This window comes from Lissotriton vulgaris, chromosome 2_1 (genome assembly GCF_964263255.1).
Source record: "Lissotriton vulgaris chromosome 2_1, aLisVul1.2, whole genome shotgun sequence".
Classification (NCBI taxonomy): Eukaryota; Metazoa; Chordata; class Amphibia; order Caudata; family Salamandridae; genus Lissotriton; species Lissotriton vulgaris.
In genome coordinates, this window is record NC_141687.1 from 763,256,319 (window position 1) to 763,275,785 (window position 19,467).

General features: G+C 46.7%; 1 protein-coding gene across 1 annotated transcript in view; it reads left to right on the top strand.

The window, feature by feature from the left end:
* BBS5 (Bardet-Biedl syndrome 5) overlaps window positions 1-19,467 on the top strand; it is a 198,582-nt gene that overhangs the window by 170,318 nt on the left and 8,797 nt on the right. The window lies entirely within an intron of this gene.

A 19,467-nucleotide genomic window follows, 5' to 3' on the forward strand; every position in this document is an offset into this window, starting at 1 on the left:
TGAGTGCGGGCGATTTCCGTCAGAGTGGGGCTGCAGGGGCCTAAGAGCTGAACAAAGCTCATTAGCATGCGAATGGTCTCTTAAAGAGGTGTGAAGTGCTCGGGTGCGGCTGCCTGGCTGAGTGTGTGTGTGTGCCCAGAAGCTGTGTCAGCCCGGGCACACACAGGCATGGTGAGATGAAGAGGGAGAGGGAGGGAGGAAGGAGACAGAGACAGACAGACAGAGGGAGGGAGAGCGAGGGAGGGAGACAGGCAGACAGAGGGGAGCGAGGGAGGGAGACAGAGGCTGACAGAGCGAGGGCGAGGGAGGCAGCGCGAGGGAGACTGAGGCAGACAGGGAGAGCGAGGGAGAGTGAGGGAGGGAGACCGAGGGAGAGCGAGGGAAACGGAGTGAGAGAGAGCGAGGGAGACAGAGGGAGAGCGAGGGAGACAGAGGGAGAGCGAGGGAGGGTGACAGGCAGACAGAGGGAGAGCGAGGGAGGCATAGTGAGGGAGTTATAAGGAGAGCGAGGGAGACAGAGGCAGCTAGAGGGAGAGCGAGGGATGTCGGGTGGAGCCGGCCACCAGACGTCCGTTATGTTGCCATGTGGCTGAATAGATGTATGGGTGGAGTGGTGGATGTATGGGTGGAGTGATGGGTGGAGTGATGGGTGGAATGGTGGATGTGTGGGTGACATGGTGGATGGTTGAGTGAGGGGATGGATGGATAGGTGAAGGGGTGGATGGATGGTGGGAGAGAGGATGGATGCATGAGTGGAGGGATGGATGGGAGTGGATGGATGTGTGTATGGTTGGAAGGGTAGATGGATGGGTGGAGGGATGGATGGATCAGTGAAATGGTGGATGGGTAGATGGGGGGGGTGGATGGTGGACGAGTCGGTGGGTGGATGGATGAGAGAGGTGATGGATGGATGTATTGATGTATTGATGGGTGAAGGGGTGAATGGATGGATGGATGGATGAGTGAAGGGGTGGATGTGGGGATGGATGGGTGATTGAGGAGGGTGGATGGACGGAGGGATGGATGGAGGAGTGAAGGGGTGGGTGAGAGGTCAATGGATGGATTCATGAGTGGATGAGTGGATGGATGGATGGATGAGTGGGTGGATGGGTGAAGGGTGGATGGAGGGATGGGTGGCTGGGTGAGGGGGGAATGGAGAGAGAGGGGGAGGATGGATGGATGGATGAGTGAGGACATGGATGAATGATTGGCAGAGTGGATGGGCAGGTGTGTGCATAGATGGGTGAGGAGAGGAGCATGGAGATGGATGGGTCAGAGAGTGCATGCATGAGTGGGGGGAGGGTGGAGAGCGGGAGGGATGGATGGGTGGATGGATGAGTGAGTGGGTGGATGGATGAGTGACTGGGTGGATGGATGAGTGACTGGGTGGATGGATGAGTGACTGGGTGGATGGATGAGTGGGTGGGGGGATGGCTGGATGGGTGAGAGGGTGGGTGGTTGGATGGATGAGTGAGTGAGTGGATGGGTGGAAGAGTGGATGGATGAATGGAGGAGTGGATGGATGGATGAATGGAGGAGTTGATGGATGAATGAATGGAGGAGTGGATGGATGAGTGGGATGATAGCTTGGGTGAAGGGGTGAGTGGTTGGATGGATGGGTGGAAGAGTAGATGGATTGGTGAGGGGATGGATTGGGTGAAGGGATGGATGGATGATGGATGGATGGGTGAGGGGGTGGATGGAGGGATGGATGGATGGGTGAGATGATGGATGGAGGGATGGATGGTGGATGGGTTTTCAAGTGGTTGAAGGGGTTTGGATGTGGATGGGGCACAGATGGAGGGAAGGAATGAATGGTGGGGGAGTTGGTGGATGACAAGGTGTACATGATGGATGGGGAGGGTTGTGATGACTTCCTTTGCCTTGGAGGATTGTGTTTTGAGCTGTGTGGTACGCCTCTGTCATTTCGCCACACCCACTCACAGGCCTGCAGTTTGCTAGGCACTCTTGTTGTGTTGAGGATTGTTTGCCGGATATGGCCCGTGGTGTGCGCGTTGCAGTCTATCATGTGGTGTGCCGTATTCCTGAGGTTTCGGTCGGGTGGTGGGGGGGCCCAACATCTGGGGGAATTCAGCTGGGGGGGCTCAACCTGGAAAAGTTTGAATACCTCTGCCTTAAGGGGTGCCAATGTGGAGTCTGGTAGGCCATGGAGCAGGGCATTACCAACATTCAGATGCTAGAGTCCAAGGAATGGAAAGCAGTTCTGAAGTCCCTTTCGGAAAGCTGTTTTCTCCAGTATTGGGGTGTCTTTCATAGATTCACATGCCTGAATCATTCCTCGTCGTCTGAGTGGGAGTCCCACAGTACATAAAAAAGAAATAATATGCCATAATAACATAGAAAAAACCTGGTAATAACCAACTAGGAAGTAAAGTAGCACAAGCTACAGGAGAAAAAACGTCCACACTCATGACTATCCTAGTAATTTTGTATAGCCCAAACTGCAGCCAATCAGGCGACAGCACCCACCAGAAAGTTCTCCCCAGAGGCTCAGGCTCTCAGATTTTCTACCGCACGTCGTGTGAAGGGAGTCTTCCTGAGCTCTGCTCAGTACTTCTCTTTTTTCCTTTAAGATCCTGGATTTTAGGATGTCTTCCTCTAAAAAATCTTTATTCAGGCCTTGTGGTAAGCTCCAGCTTTTTAAAGAAGATCCCCAAAAGAAGTGCATTTTCTGCCTGTACCAGGGCCATCAGGTGAAGGACTGCAAGATCTGTAGGACCTTCCCTCGGAAAACCCTCAGGGACAGGGAGGGCCGCTGGCTTTTGTGGCTACAAAAGCTCAAGGATCAAGATAATCCTGTTTCTGAGGTAGGCAGTATTGCCTCTGGGTCTACTACAGCTTCTAGAAAAAGAGCTGCTGAAGAGGTGTTATCTTCTCCTGGGGCCAAGATTGTGAAGAAGCAACAATCTTCCTAGGGGTCTGAGAGGCCTTCTACTTCGAAGGCTATTCTCCCTGCTAAGAGCAAACTTTTGCCATCCACACCCCGAGAAGAGCGACCAAACATTTACCTAAAAAAGCAACCTCTGAGAAGACTTTACCTCAGAAGAAGACCCTGTTGTCGACGACGCCGTTGACGACTCCTTCATCGACGAAGATTTCCGTCGACATAACATCTACGTCTACGGTAACTTTCTCTTCGCCTAAACCAGAGATGATAATGTCGACAGCGTCTTCGCCGTCGACGTTGGTCTATGTCTCAGTCAAGCCTATCGCGTCTACGAGAGAATCTTCATCTGCCATCGTCCGCGCCCCGTCTACGGCCAGGCTTAATAAGAAGATTCCGTCGACGATAGCTTTATCGCCGACGCCACCATCGACGGTTGCTCTATCGTCGACGAGCTCGTCGCCGACACCTACACCGTCGTCGTCTAGATCATCGACGAAGGCTCCATCGTCAATGAAGACTCCGTCGTCGACGAAACCTTCCTCGTCAGCGATGACCTTATCATCGTCGGGATCCAAGCCTCCGTCGACGAGCCTGTCGACGGTGCCTCTGTTGACGCCGCAACTGTCTACATTTACCACCATGCAGGTTTGGTCACCTTCTACGGCTTTTACATCAACACTGAAGCCTTCCTTGCTTCAGAGACGCGGTTCTGGATTAGACCCGTTAGCTCCATTACACCTGTCACAACAAACAGTACCCTTACAGGTCCCTGACAAGTTGCTGGACTCTGGGGATACTGAGGAAGATTCTGACCTGGATGAAAGGTTTGGAACAGCAACAAGTCCTTCGGAATTGCACATCAAGTACCAAGAAGAGGACGATCAAGATGGCCAACCTTCGCCTGAGCATGTGACATCACATATTACTAGTGTCCCCACACTCAGATGCCGGTAGCATTGATAACGAATCTAAAGCACATGCTGAATGACTATTACAGACGTTTTCCACCTTCTGAGTCAGCGAACTCTGTGCCTCCTATGCCTTGTGGTGCATACGTCCATGTCTGATTTCAGGTCTCCAAGGCCTCCTCCGCCTGACGAAGAAGAGAGAGAAGAAGGTGAGGTTGATGACAGATCCTTGTTGTCGGAGTGGGACGATTATCAGGTCCAAATACCTTCTCCTTCACCTCCGGTTACCGCAGATTCATCTCCAGTGGATGTTGGAGGATTCCATCTTCTTATGGTAAGAGCTACACAACGTTTCCATATTCAGATGGAGACTACACAACAGGAATACTTCCTCTATGATTTCAAGGACCAGCCAAGGAAGCAGACTAAGTCAATACCAATTAATGATTTCATCTGGAAAGAGGGAATTAAGGTGATGTCCACTCCTGCATCTATCGCTCCAGTGCTGCAGAGAATAGGTAAAAAATATAAGGCTCCTGAAAAGTCCCCAGCTTGCCTTATAGGACACGCGAAGTTAGATTTTGTGATCGTACAAGCTGCACAGAAGCGATCCAGAAATCCTTCCTCCCCAATGGCAGCCCCACTACATAGAGACGGCAGGCGTCTGGATGCTATTGGGAAGCGTGTGTCTACACTGGCAGCAACTACAGTCCGGGCTGCCAACTCTTTAGACATTCTAGGCAGATACGACCGGCAAATGTGGTCTGACATCTCGCCATATATCAACATGCTTCCAGAACCTTCCAAAGCAGAAGCTCTGAAAATACTGCAGGAGGGTGAGAGAATCTCAGCTGAGATGATTGACTCTGCCGTTGATGTGGCTTTGACTGGATTCAGACAGTTAGCGGGGGCTGCTGTCCTGCGCAGGCAAGTCTGGCTAAAAGCGACTTCGATCTGCCAGGAGGTGCAAGCTAAGGTATTGGACATGCCTTTCGATGGGGAATTTTTGTTTGGCCCGCAGGTAGAGGAAGCCTTGCAGACAATAAACAAGGACACGGAAACAGCCATGTCCCTTGGCACCTTGCAATTTTGGAAGCCGCCCTTTCGGGGTGCGAGAGGACGTGGATTGTCCACTACTAGAGGAGGTTATAATCGGCAATCTTCCTAGAGACCAGGGAATCAACGTTACCAATCCCAACGTTTCCAGTCTTACGGCCAGAGCTGCACAAATTATTCCCAAAACAAAAGAAAGCCTGCCTACCGCGGAAAGGATTCAAATAGAAGACAATGAGTTTCATCACCTGCCGCCGCTACTGCCGCATTCCCACATAAAAATTGGGAGAAGAATCTCAAAATTCTACTCAAAATGGTCCTCAATAACGTCGGACAGGTGGGTCTTGGACATTGTGGCCAAGGGCCATGCCCTCAAATTTGAATAGTTTCCTCCAAATGTTCCCCCAAAGTGCCCACCTTCAGTTCATCTCAAAGAGCTGTTTTCACAGATCAATCTGATGATAAAAAAGGAGCAATCAAAAAAGTCCTTCAGTTTCAGAGAGGAACAGGATTCTATTCCAGATTCTTTCTAATAAAGAAGAAATCTGGGGAATGGCGTCCAATTCTAGATCTTCGTGCCCTCAACAAGTACTTGAAAAAGCTAACGTTTCGGATACTATCGTTCCAAGAAATACTGTATCTTCTTTCGGCGGGAGAGTACATGGCCACTTTGGACCTTAAAGATGCGTATTTCCACATTCCCATTTTACCCCGTCACAGGAAGTTCCTGCGTTTCAGAGTAGCTGGCAGGGATTTTCAGTTCAAGGTCCTCCCCTTTGGGCTGCGTTCAGCGCCCAGAGTGTTTACGAAGGTCCTGGCTCCAGTAGCAGCACACCTCCAGCTGGAGGGAATACAAATATTTCCCTACTTGGACGATTGCCTTATCAAGGCGAGTTCTTATGCAACCACAGACAACCATGTCCAAAGGTGTCTGTCTCTCTTCCAGTCACTGAGTCTCTCCATCAATCTCAGCAAGTCACTGCTAGAACCGTCCCAAAGACCTGCTTTCTTTGGAGCAACCTTGGACACACAACTGGTCCGAGCTGTCGTATCGGACGAGAGACAAAAAAGGATACAAGACATGGCTCGAATTTTACTATCCAGAAGGTCAGTTTCAATCCGACAGTTCAAATCTTTTCTGGGGATGATTTCGTCTTGCATTTCTTTGCTACTGAATTGCCGCCTCAGGATGAGGCGTCTTCAGGAAGAACTCAACCTGCAATGGCTGCAGGTCTCCGGCTCATTCGAAGATCTCATCCGAATCACCCCTCGCATCCGAGGAGCTCTACTCTGGTGGATTCAGAAGAGAAATTTACAACAGGGTTGCGCGTTCCTTCAAGACGCACCAAACTTCACAATCACCACAGACGCATCCCTCGAGGGTTGGGGAGCACATCTTCAAGGGCTGACGGTCAGTGGGAGATGGAGCCCTCAACAGAAGGTCTGGCACATCAATCTATTGGAGCTCAGAGCCATCTTCCTAGCCCTCAAGTCCTTTCGCGCAGTTATTCAAGGGGCCATGGTATTGGTTCGCACAGACAATACTACAAGCATGCATTATTTGAACAAACAGGGAGGAACCCGGTCGGTTCGTCTGTCTCAAGAAGCCCAGGAAATCTGGGCATGGGCAATACGACACAGAATCAATCTTTTGGCTGTCCATGTACCAGGAACTGCAAACATTCTTGCGGACACCCTCAGCAGGTCAACGGTGTCCACCCACGAATGGGAACTTAATTAACTAACAGTGGATCGGATTTTTTAACAGTGGGTTGATCCAGATCTAGACCTCTTTGCGACCAAGAAGAGCAGCAAATGCCTGTTCTTTGCAAGCTGGCATCCCCACAAAGACTCTAAGGGGAATGCGTTTTCGATCAACTGGTCTCAAATATATGCTTACACCTTTCCTCCGATACCGTTGGTTCCCAGAGTTCTCCGGAAGATGAAGAAAGAACCGTGTCGCATGATTGTCATCGCCCCCAGGTGGCCTCGCCAATACTGGTTCACCGAGCTGCCTCTCCCATCGGAGTGCGAACCAATTCAGTTTCGACCAATACCGAATCTCCTCTCCATTCAGGATGGTCAGATTTACCATTCGAAGCCGGCTTCTCTGAAATTAGTGGCTTGGCGCCTGAGTACCTTGAATTCGCCCATCTGAATATCTCTGCAGATTGTAAGGAGGTACTAGCCAAAGCTAGAGCACTTGCTACGATAAAGACATACAGACTTAACCGGAAAAAGTTCTGTATCTGGTGTCACTCAGCTCGGATTCATCCTTTTCAATGAAGGCCGGATCAGATATTGCGTTTTTTTCTTACACCTGGCAAGATCAGGTTTATCTCACGCAACACTAAAGGTTTTCCTAGCAGCCATTTCAAGGTATCGTCAGGATGGGTCCACTTCTCTTTACTCTTCAAGAATAATGCAGCAGTTCTTTAAAGGACCTTTCAGAATGTTTCCTCCGGTACGTCATCCACCTACATCATGGCATCTCATGCGCCACCTTTTTGAACCAATTCACAGAGTGGATATAAAATTTCTAACATGGAAAGGGTCTCTTTTGTTAGCTTAGACTTCATCTAGAAGAGTCAGTGATGTCCAGGCTTTCACTGTCCATCCACCTTTCTTACAGTTCATGTCTAATTCAGTAGTGCTCCGCACGAACCCAAAATTTATGCCTAAGGTGCCTTCGGACTTTCACCTGAACAAGCCAGTCATCTTAAGAGCATTTTTTCCTAACCCGCAATCCCCTGCGGAAAGGGCATTGCATACACTTGACAACAAGAGGTGTTTAATGTTCTATTTGCAAAGGACCTCTGCAATACGCAAATCCGATCAATTGTTTGTCGCTTATGGAAAAATTCGACAAGGACATGCAGTGTCTAAACAAACAATAGCTAGATGGACCTCTGCAGCTATTGACTTATGCCATATACAAGCAGGAAGACCTTTACAGGCAACTCCAAGGGCTTACTCTACAAGAGCTGTGTCTTCCTTGACTGCTCTTTTCGCTGGATCCTCTGAAGCAGATCTGCAGAGCAGCAACTTGGTCCAGCAGGCATACTTTCACCAAGCACTATTGTTTGGATGCAGCCAGCGAGACTGATGCTTTAGTGGGACAAGCAGTTCTGCAGAATCTTTTCAGATAAGGTGAGCCTCTGTTTCCCTCCTCCTCTTATTGCTTTTCAGACGCCTATTCATGCTGATTATTATGTACGTTCTCACGTAACTGCAAATTTCATGCTTTTAGAAATTATACATTTTATTATATGATTGTGTTTTTCATATGTACAAACTTAAGCTACAAATAGCGTCTTCCAAGCATGGATATATACTGCTATCTACTCTGATTCAGGCATGTGAATCTATGAAAGACTCCCCAATACTGGAGAAGAACAATAGTTACTTACCTGTAATCTGTGGTTCTCCAGTATTGGTGTCTTTCATAGATTCACATGCAACCCGCCCACCTTCCCTCAGAGGCTCATAGGCTAGATTGGTTTACCATCACTTCTATGCAAGAAAATCGAAGAGCCTGAGCCTCTGGGGAGAACTTTCTGGTGGGTGCTGTCGCCTGATTAGCTGCAGTTTGGGCTATACAAAATGACTAGGATAGTCATGAGTGTGGAAGTTTTTTCTCCTGTAGCTTGGGCTACTTTACTCCTGGTTGGTTATTACCAGGGTTTTTCTATGTTATTATGGCATATTATTGCTTTTTTATGTACCGTGGGACTCCCACTCCGACGACGGGGAATGATTCAGGCATGTGAATCTATGAAAGTGGCCAATACTGGAGAACCACAGATTGCAGGTAAGTAACTATTGTTCTTCCATGATGGTGAAGTTGGTGTCAGGGTGAAACCAAATGCCTTGGCATTCAGTGAAAGTAGGCGTTTAAAGCCATCAAGTTTCTAGCTTATTGTTATACAACAAACAGCACGGTAATGGATTAAAGTTTTTAATTAATTTCATGTTTTGCGTCGCACTATGAGATGGATGTAGTGCTTGAATACATCTCGGCCACAAGCGATCACTTGGGGTTATATTCAAGCCCATTCTTTTTCATAACCATGCTTTCTTGACAGTGACCAATTTATGCAAATCAGTACTGACACTGCTACTTGTGTGAACAGGCCATACCAAACTGCCTTCTGGCCTGTTCCATAAGGGTCACAAGCAAATACAGATCAGTTTGGCTTATATTGTCCTCGTCACTTTTGGGAGCTTGAGCCCTATGGTACAGTGAAAAAGGTACCCACATCTAGGAATAGTCATTCAGTTGAGCTAGAGATCTTCAGAGGTCTTTTAAATAACTGGGTGATGTACACTTACACCCAAACCCTCCAGATTCCTCTGTGTGTGTGTGTGTGTGTGTGTGTGTTTGTTTTTGTTTCTTTGTCTTTTCATGTCAGGACTAAACTTCTGTACCAGAAAGTGTGGTATATTTGCACCCGTATGACTGCAAATATGTTTAACAATTCAGTTCTCAACCTTTCATACACAGCAGCGGCGAAACAAGTTTAATAACCAGCTCAAGTTGCCTCTTAATTAGATAATTAATGTCACCCACTAGCATATTGCACAGTCCAACATTGTATCAGTTGCTCTGGAAAGAGAGGCCTAATTTCTGCAATCCCTGGAGGGGAGCAGGTATATCAATGACTACAACAAAGCAAATATAAAAATAACAGAATGCCTCTGTGGCCAGTCATTTGACTTGGATTCAGCAATGCGATGTGGCACGAGACCACAGCTACTACTGTTTTGGCTTCTGTGTGTAACAGAGGACACGTTTGACTCAAATCATGCTTGGTGATTCTGTGCATACTAGAAACGGAATACGAAAATATTTCAGGTAGAAAGAAGCCACCTTTGCCAGGTCAATATAATGCCAATTATGGCAACATACAATCTCTATATTTAGAATGAGAATCAGATATTTGCTGAGATCTTTCCCTTAGGCCTTCAGGAAAATCACTTAATCCTACTGGTTAAAGGCAAAGCAGTTTGCAGAGTAAATGTTTCTAGGTCGTAAGCCTCATTGATGCTTTCTTCAGAATGATGTCCTTGTGTGTTTCTGGACCCCATTAGGTTAGGCATGTACATTCTTACATGCATCAAAGTATATAGAATCTTTTTTCTTTCATTCTTTTAACTTTTTTTTAAGCATGAAAGCAAGAAACATGGTTTGCACGTTATCCAGACCAACAGTTACTAGTTCGACATCAGTTATTTCTAAATTTGCTGATGGGGCATCATTATACACTATATCGCAACAATAACATCTATTAATCTTCATTAAGTCTCTTTTTTTGTGTTAAGGTAGTCCTCCATGTGAAAACACAAGGGCCCCCTTTAGCCACTTTGCCGCCGCCGACATTCCACTGCGGTGCTAAAAAAAACTATGCGTGCGTGGTTCGGACAGCCCCCACCGTCATCCGCACACGCCCACTGCATCGAAGAGGTTAGACACATGTGAAACTCTCCCCTCAGCCACAACTTTCAACTCTGGAGTCTACAACACCATCTCCAGAATGTCCATTCGGGACCCCAGAATCAAGCAAGAGTAGGAGATTAGAAAGTTGTAGGGATGTGAGGGTGGGGGTTAAAAAGAAGCAGGGGTAATGAGGGGGAAGAGTGGGTGTAAGGATGCAAGGTCCGGGTGCAGACAGGGATGTTGAGGTTCTTGCTCCTAAAGACACAGTTATAATATTGGCTAGACCCACACAATCATCACTTCTCATGATGTCTATCATTTCCATAACAATACCCCTAAATTGCAGATATAGATGTCTTCCTTCATACAAGGCCATAGTAAAGTATTTTCCACTTATTATGAGTGAAGAGGTCTTCTCACATTTGTATAGAAGGTTTAAGCTTATCTATAACGAGGTGGTGGGTCAGAATTGGAGCGAGTCCAGGGGTTTACGAGCATCCATCGATTTCCATGAAACATACCTATTATCATCATTCAGCACAATGAGCTTCGCCGGCAGGATTTGCTTTACTTGTGCTCCTTTTACCAAAAATGTATGCCAGAGTGGTAGGAGAGCTCTCTTCCATTTCTCTGTGACTTGGTAAGTGTCTGGAAAAAAGTAGATAGGTTTTCTATTAGTCTTATTGGGCTTCAGTTTCTAAATCCCTTCAGTACTCCGTCTTTGATGTCTTGGCCTGTCATGATCAAACTTGATCATAGGTCATGCACTTTTTTTACCCGAAGGAGTTGAATGTGGCTTATCTCTTTATGCCTCCTGTTAAAACGTCTGTGAAACGTCAATCCAGGTGGTTATGATTTTGCAGAGACCTGCTCTTCCTTGATCTTTAGGGACCGCTATGATTCAGCAATTCATTGCTCTAACATAATTCTCCAACAGCACTTGCTATCCCTCAAAGGATCCTCCTTGATACGTATGAAACATCCCCAGGACTTTTGTAGCTCTTTAATAGTCCTGTGAACGTACTTTCTATAATAGAGTGCTTCAAATTTGGATTTTAACTTTGTCAATTCTCTGGAGTACTCCTACCTTCACAAAGAAGGAGTCATCCCCAAGGGTCCTGAATGAAAACTGACTCCAGTCAGATGCACAAAAGATGATGGAAGAGGTTGCTTGCAATAAGTCTAACTACTGGCAATCGCTCTGGTACAATTCCAACCCGCCGTTATTTTGCCCACCATGCCACCTCAGATTAGACCCAGTCATAAGCAAATCAGTCTTGACCCTGTTCCAGTAGGAACAGCCATGCCCGAACGGTCAACCCAGGTCCCCTCTGAACCAGAACACAAGAAATTAAAAAACGGTTTTGCCCTGATTGGAGCTCTTTTGTCTAGTACCATTGGCACAGTGAGCAAGGGACTCCTGTCTGGATATACACTTGGTCACTTAGAGCGTTACATAAAAAACACAAAATGTGATGAGAGGATGCTTGCAGTAAGCCAAACAGGCAATCGCTTGGGGTAGCCTTTAAGCCCATCGGCTCAGAGAATTCTGCACTCTACAATCTATTAAGGAAAGTTATTTTTGGGGCTTTTCTGTCCAAAGAAAGCAAGTGGTTGTACCTGGTGCTTGTGGTTACACCCAAAAGAGCAATTTGAAAATGAATTTGATGGCAAATCAGCTAGTACCTAGCTTACTCTTCTGAAGCAGCTGATTCCATAAAAAACTGTTTCTGCAGCTTCCTCACCTTGTGAATATTACCACTGCATCAGATTGGATCCGGACACATAAGAACAGTACCTCTGCCTACATGTAGGTGGCTCCGCACAGACACCATTCTGCACTGGAAATGACATCTAAAATAGGCGCCACTCATGGATGCTTATGTCCATTCCTTTCCACGCCACCAGACACGCATCCAGAGCTTCCTCTTGTCTCTTTGAGACTGTTATTTCCATTGCACATTGAAAACATTTGGAATATTCTCCTCCGAAACGGACCGGTTTCAAACATTGCAAGAACTGTCACAAACAAATGTCTGTGATAAGTCCTCATCCGGTTTGCTTGTGGTGCCTGGGTCAAGCCATGACTCGAAGGCCTGCAGTTACTGCACATTGATGAATCCGAAGGCCATACAGGACAGTGAGGTGCAAATATACATCACCCAGCATGAGAAAACTCAGTGACAAGGCCGATCCAAGTTGAAGGGGCAATCACAGACACTTTCCCAGTCCAGGAGTCACACTCATATTCTGCTAAGAAGGCACAAGAGTGTCGCTATGCCTCACGGTCTCCCTCCTGAAGCGGTCAACTTCAGAGCCCATCCTGGAACTTGTCCTGGCACAACCCGAGTTCCGGGGCATTCTGCAACACAAAGGCAGATTGAAGGGTTGTACAAGGTCATGTCCTGACTCTTGGGGATCTCTATGAACTCCATTTAGCATTCTACTGGCCCCAAGGAGCCGAGAGTCCTTCCATCTGGGATACCTCCAGTGGGTTCACCCTAACTCATCAAGGTATAGTCAGTAAAAAAATCCACATCAAGAATGGAGTGGAACAATAATCCCTGCTGGCCCCTCTCTTGTTCTCTCTATACATTAATGACCTTTATGAGGAGGTAAGAACGGCCACAGAGGATATCTCCATGATAAACCATATATATATATATATATATATATATATATATATATATATATATATATATATATATATATATATATATATATATATATATATATATATATATATATATATATATATATAATATATATCACACAAAGAACGCCCATTAGAGGAGCCTCAGCGGAAAGTTGACAGCCTTTATTTGTAGGATTGCAGCACTACGGCACAAACAGAATGTCTCTCCAATTAATGTCAACGCCCAACGCGTTTCGAACAGCGAGTGTTCTTGTTCACGGGCACAGGAAGCAGTGATGGCAGCGTTAATGGGGAACACACCTTGATAAGTACAACTGGCTCCTCCTCATACATGGAATGCTGCTAAGCATGCTGGAGCCGGTAGTTCCACATAGTGTTGCCCTTGTGGGTGCTTTCGCCATCTGCAAAGTAATCCAAATAAAATCCTTAGTAGGCAGAAGATAAACTCTTTGTTCGCTGCACTGTTCAATTACAAATCCTTCAAACGCCCTTTCCGCTCCAACGCGCTCTGAGGTTTCAAAGCGCTGGATCTGCCGGGTAGGTAGCGGGCTTCCTCGCGACCAGGCATAGCCGCTTTTTATAAATCACACAAAGAACGCCCATTAGAGGAGCCTCAGCGGAAAGTTGACAGCCATTATTTGTAGGATTGCAGCAGTACGGCACAAACAGAATGTCTCTCCAATTAATGTCAGCGCCCAACGCGTTTCGAACAGCGAGTGTTCTTGTTCACGGGCATAGGAAGCAGTGATGGCAGCGTTAATGGGGAAAACACCTGGATAAGTACAACTGGCTCCTCCTCATACATGGAGTGCTGCTAAGCATGCTGGAGCCGGTAGTTCCACATAGTGTTGCCCTTGTGGGTGCTTTCGCCATCTGCAAAGTAATCCAAATAAAATCCTTAGTAGGCAGAAGATAAATATATATTAGTTGCAGACCCAACTAGCAGCAGCCATGGAAACATATTTTTAAATGAACCAATAAAAATGAATACCGGAAAAGCAAAAATCAGGACCTTCAAGACAAACAGAAAGAATGTGCTTTCTGTATAAGCGGTTAAACTCTAGAAGAAGTGGAATTCTTCAAATATCTGGTGGTAGGGATAAATAGAAATCTCACATATTCAAACTACGCAATAAAAATCAGAGGCTTCGGCAGATGCCATTGTAAGACTCATTAGGAAACACAGTCATCAATTTTTCCAACCTCATTGATAACATCTTCTTAACAAAAGTAGGAAGGCAAATTGCCCACAGTGTAGAACTCTGGGGTCTGGACATGAGTACTAACCTTGTAGGCCTTGCTTAGAGGAAATTTTGGAAAACAATCCTCAATTGCACAAAAGGATTTCCCACTGCCATCCTGGAATCAGATGTGGGCTACACTTAGTGGAAAATACACACAGATGGCTCTAATGAAATGTTCTGTAGACATTAAAATCTTGTTAAACCTGCGATCCAGAGGTATTAGGAATCCGTGACCAGAAAGTTCACTGAGGTCCTGGGCTGGGAGGTTCCCCTTGACTCTATGAACATACTTTCGGGCATCACCGAGGGGCTGGATGGCACCAGGGCTGAGAAGCTCTTTCTTAATACAGTGCTGGTGGAGGCCAAGAGGGACATTGCGGCTCACTGGCTGAACACTACTGCACCTACGTAGGCGCGCTGGAGCAGGGGAGTGGACTGGTGTGCCGCACAGGAACGACCTCTATATACGGCCAGGGGTTTTCCCAAGAAGTTTTGTTGAATGTGTGGCAAGTGGGTCGGAGTGATAGAGGACTAGAGGGGATTGATGTATTGTCCGGAACTGGAGTGGGTATGCCGATACCTTCCTTATGTATGTTTGCCTCTATATGCCAATGTAATGTGTTTTCGTCCTTGCTTTGTCTTTTACAATGTTCTCCTGAATGGTGCTGTTATCTTTGTTGCAACTTAAAATCAATACAAATTGGTTATAAAAAAGAATAATCTTGTCAAAACTACCTGTTGGACTGGGCTTGGGAAGAACAGTTCCATATGAATAGCAGATCTTCTTTCTTGACTGGCTCAAAGAAAGTAAGAGACTTAACTTGGTGCTATCTCAAGTCCCAAATAATCTTCAAATGATCTCAGTGACAAATCAAGTCTATGGTTACCAAACCATGGATGCAGCTGGCAAAGGAATGGAGAATGGATGCACTGGACAATTGTTCCCACTATGCTTACAGGGGAATGTTTGGTCCTTCACGAAGTGCACATCAGTATTTAATTCTGCTGGCAAACCATAGAGAAAGGAGTTTTTTTGTACTGGCATAACGAGGCTGTTTATTGTTAAACAAATACCTAAACAGAAGAAATACTGCAGTTTTTGCTGAATGACTCTGCTGTGCCACAGAAGATTTGAGACATTCTTTACTAAACTGCTCCATGTACATTTCCATAAGAATGAAAACTATTAGTAAGTTGCTATAATGAGCACAATTAGATAAGCCGGATGAGCAAATCTTTTTCCTCCTACGTGATTTGTGCAGAAGAGCAAAAAATAGACTGGAATATTTTTGAGGAAAAGCTGGAACCAGAGAGCAAAATTGGTGCAGATTGGGAGCTGTATTGGTACTGCGCTTGGCCCCTGAAACAATCTATATAGGTTGACAGCATGACATACTTTAAGGAACAGTGTGGGTCCCTTGGTTATAAGAAGAAACGGTCAGTTTTATCCTTTTTATCCATTTACAGTTGTATGATTTTATAACATTTTAAGCGCTTAGTTACACTGTATAAAGGGTTTTTATATATTCTGTCTTGAGCACCTTTATCGAGGACTGCAATTATCTGGCCCCATGTCAAGCTGGTTTCCGACCTCGACATTCTACAGAGAAGGTGGTGATTTCGGTCATGGACCAACTTAGGGAAGGACTCGACGCCAATACCCCCAAGATCCAGGTCCTTTTGGACCTATCCGCCGCCTTTGACACCGTGGACCATAACATCTTGCTATCACGGGTCAGGGCGGCGGGTATTGGGGGGCTTGCATTTGCCTGGGTCGAGTCTTTTCTGAAGGACCGTAATCAGACAGTCCATCTCGGCACCTTCTCGGCCTCCCCACGTACTGTCAACTGTGGTGTCCCTCAGGGTTCTGCTCTTTCCCCTTTACTTTTTAACCTTTACATCTTCCCGCTGGTCTTTGCTTTACAGAACATGGAGGTCACTGTATATAACTATGCAGATGATCTCCAACTTATTTTTGACCTTTCCTCCCCCTCAGGGGTTGGCAGTTTCCAGTCCGTCATGCTATTTATCCGAGACTGGATGAACACCAACCAGTTAAAACTCAATCCGGATAAAACTAAGCTTGTGGCGACGGGCGGCGCTGCCAATCCCTGGTCCTCTTCCTTCTGGCCCTCCTCACTTGGACCCCCTCCACTCCCTTCTTGTTCAGTTAAAACCCTTGGGATCATGCTCAATAACCAACTAACTCTCCACTCACACATTAATTCGGTGGTCTCTTCTTGTTTCTTTACACTTTGAGTTATCCGGAAAGTTGCCAGATTCTTTTCCACCTCTGCACTAAAGCTAATCCTGATGGCCATGGTCCTGTCAAAGATTGACTACGGAAACAACATATATAATGGAGCCCCTGCTTATGCCTTGCAGCGCCTGCAGTTAGTACAAAACCAGGCTGCCCGCCTGGTTTTTGGCCTGTCTAAGTCCCATCACTCGGCCCCCTTACTCAGGAGCTTACATTGGCTCCCGATAAAACAACGAGCCAGGTTTAAGCTAGGGTGCTTGACTTTTCAAGCAAGAGCAGGTACAGCCCCGGCCTTCATCAATTCGGCAATTTCTCCCTACGTTCCTTCTAGGGACCTCCGCTCCTCTAGCCTAGCCTTACTAACTACGCCCCGGTTCAAAAAGAAGCGGGCAGGGGGGCAGAAGTTTGCCGTACTTGCTCCCACCTTCTGGAATGACCTCCCCCTATCTTTAAGACTCTCTTCCTCCTACATGGAGTTTCGGAGGTCACTAAAAACGCTATTATTCCAGCAGGCTTTTGGCACCTAGCTCCCTTATCTTTACTAGCTCTTTTATTTCACTCTTCTAGGGACCTCACCAGCGCCATGAAACTGACTAGTGTAAGTACGCTCTACAAGTTTTTTTAAATTCAAATTCTGTGTTCAAATATGTACTTTTCTTGTACGAAAGGCAGCCTTGTTTGGCATGTGGGCCAAAAACACTGTTAATCTTCTCTATTTTGGCCCCCTTCACTTGAACCCTCTCCTGCACCCACTACCTCTGTCAAAACCCTCGGCATAAAACTCAATTCTCAACTCACCCTTCACTCCCAGGTTAGCTCTGTGGTATCTTCCTCTTTCCTTTCATTGCGCACTATTCGCAGGGTGTCCCGTTTTTTTACTTTCTCTGCCCTCAAACTTATCATCTTGGCCATGGTGGTGTCCCGCCTGGATTACGGCAACGCCATATATATGCAGGTATTCCTGCATATAGTCTACGGCGTTTGCAGCAGATACAAAACCAGGTGGCCCGCCTGGTCTTCAATCTCCCGAAATTTCACCACTCCTCCCCCCTCTTGAAATCTTTACACTGGCTCCCTGTGCGAGCTCGGGTCCAATTCAAGCTCGCCTCCATCACCTTCTTGGCTCGACTGGGCTTGGCACCTGCATTCATCTCTTCTGAGATCACCCCCTACGTTCCCACCAGGGAACTACGCTCATCTTCCCAGTCCCTCCTCACCATCCCTCGCTATCGGAGAAAGAAGTGGGGAGGCTCGAAATTTGCCACCCTTGCCCCGATCCTGTGGAACTCCCTCCCCCTTGAACTCCGCACCATCACTCTGTACCCACAATTTCATAAACACCTCAAGGCCCACCTGTTCACTAAGTCCTTTGACTAAATCCCTAACAGCTTCCCCTGTCTCCTAGCCCCGGATCTTGTCAGTTGTAGCGCCAAGAAACCGCTGGTGTATGCGCGCTTTACAAGTAATTTTAAACTCAAACTCAAACTCAAATCCAAAAATCGCCCTCAGCGCTATTTGAACCTTTCAAATCCACCACTTAGTCTGCCCCAGTTCCTGCACTGACTCTGCTTCTGCCCCCAAGCTTGATACCAGTTTCTAGAGCATTGACGTCAATGCTGACTCTATTGATGCCGAAGGATGAGGTGCCCATTGTGCTCTCCGACTCCTAGTCGACGTTGTTACGATCTCTTCAAAGCACTGCTTCCTCCACTTAACTTACCTCTTCAATAATGAAGGACAGATTTGTTGCTTTCTTTATTGGTGCACATTTGAACATAAATTACGATTGGGGTGATGAAATAGGGCAACCATATTATGAAGAAAATTGATGTGATGGCCTTAAAAAACCAGTGGCCTTGACACGTCCCTTGGTCCTGCGCCACTGAGGAGAGTGCTTGGGCGAAATCTTGCTCTGGCCCCCTGGTCCATCGCAAGATTGCGAGATGCCACCACCCTGCCAGAGGTGACCCTGCATTTTTGTCTCCGAAACCCCTCAACTCCACTGAAAGCTTAGTGGTGCAGGTATCGACAAGTTGGACAAACCCAAATACCTTTCTAACACCTCTCCCTGATAGGGCATCAAACAGTGGGAAACCTTTAGAATGACGTTATTTTCTTCCACCAGCCTAGCAATCAGATTTGTGAATGGCAGCTGCCTCCTGGGCAGCTACTTCCATTCTCATTTGGGTTTGGTGGCTATAGTCCTCCCAGGTACTCTAGAAAAATCCGGCCTGTCCTAAGTCAAGCCATACAGGATGGTTGTGAAGCGGCTAACTTCACATGTTGTGGCTTGGACCCCATGATTCCATTGGGCGGGTCATTGGCATCAGCCATGCTTGGCTGCGACACACTGGTTTTTCAAGTGATGTCCAGTAATCTCTCAAGAACATGCCCGTTGATGGCACTAGCTTGTTAGGGGCAAGTCCGATTCTGTAATAGAAGGGTTCAAGGTGAGCAGGGCCACAGCACACTGACGAAGGTCCATCTGTCCTTCTTACAGCAGAAAGTTCAAGAGGCCCCCTATGCCAAAAGTAGGTCATAGTTGCTATTCCTGCTATTTTCTGGTGCCAAAGAAGGATGGAGCCTTCATCCTATTCTAGACTCATGCCCTCTCAATGCCTTCCTCCGGAAGGAAAATTAAAGATACTCCCACCTGCCCAGGTCTTGGCTACCCTTTACCCTAAAGAATAGATGATGGCATTGGATGTACAGAACACCTATTTCTATACATTCGTCTTGCAAGCCCATTTGCGCTACCTGTGCTTCATGGTGGGACAGAGGCATTTAGAGTTTGCCATGCTCCAGTTTTCTCTCACAAGTGCCCCTCGGGTGTTCACAAATGTGATGGTAGTGACAGCATCCCACCTTTGGATGTTGGGGGTCCCAGTCTTTTCCTACCTCAACGACTGGCTGTTGAAAATGAGCTAGACCCAGGCAATCATTAACCACCTCCAGACTATAGCAAACCTTCTGTCATATTTGGCGTTAACTATCAATGTGC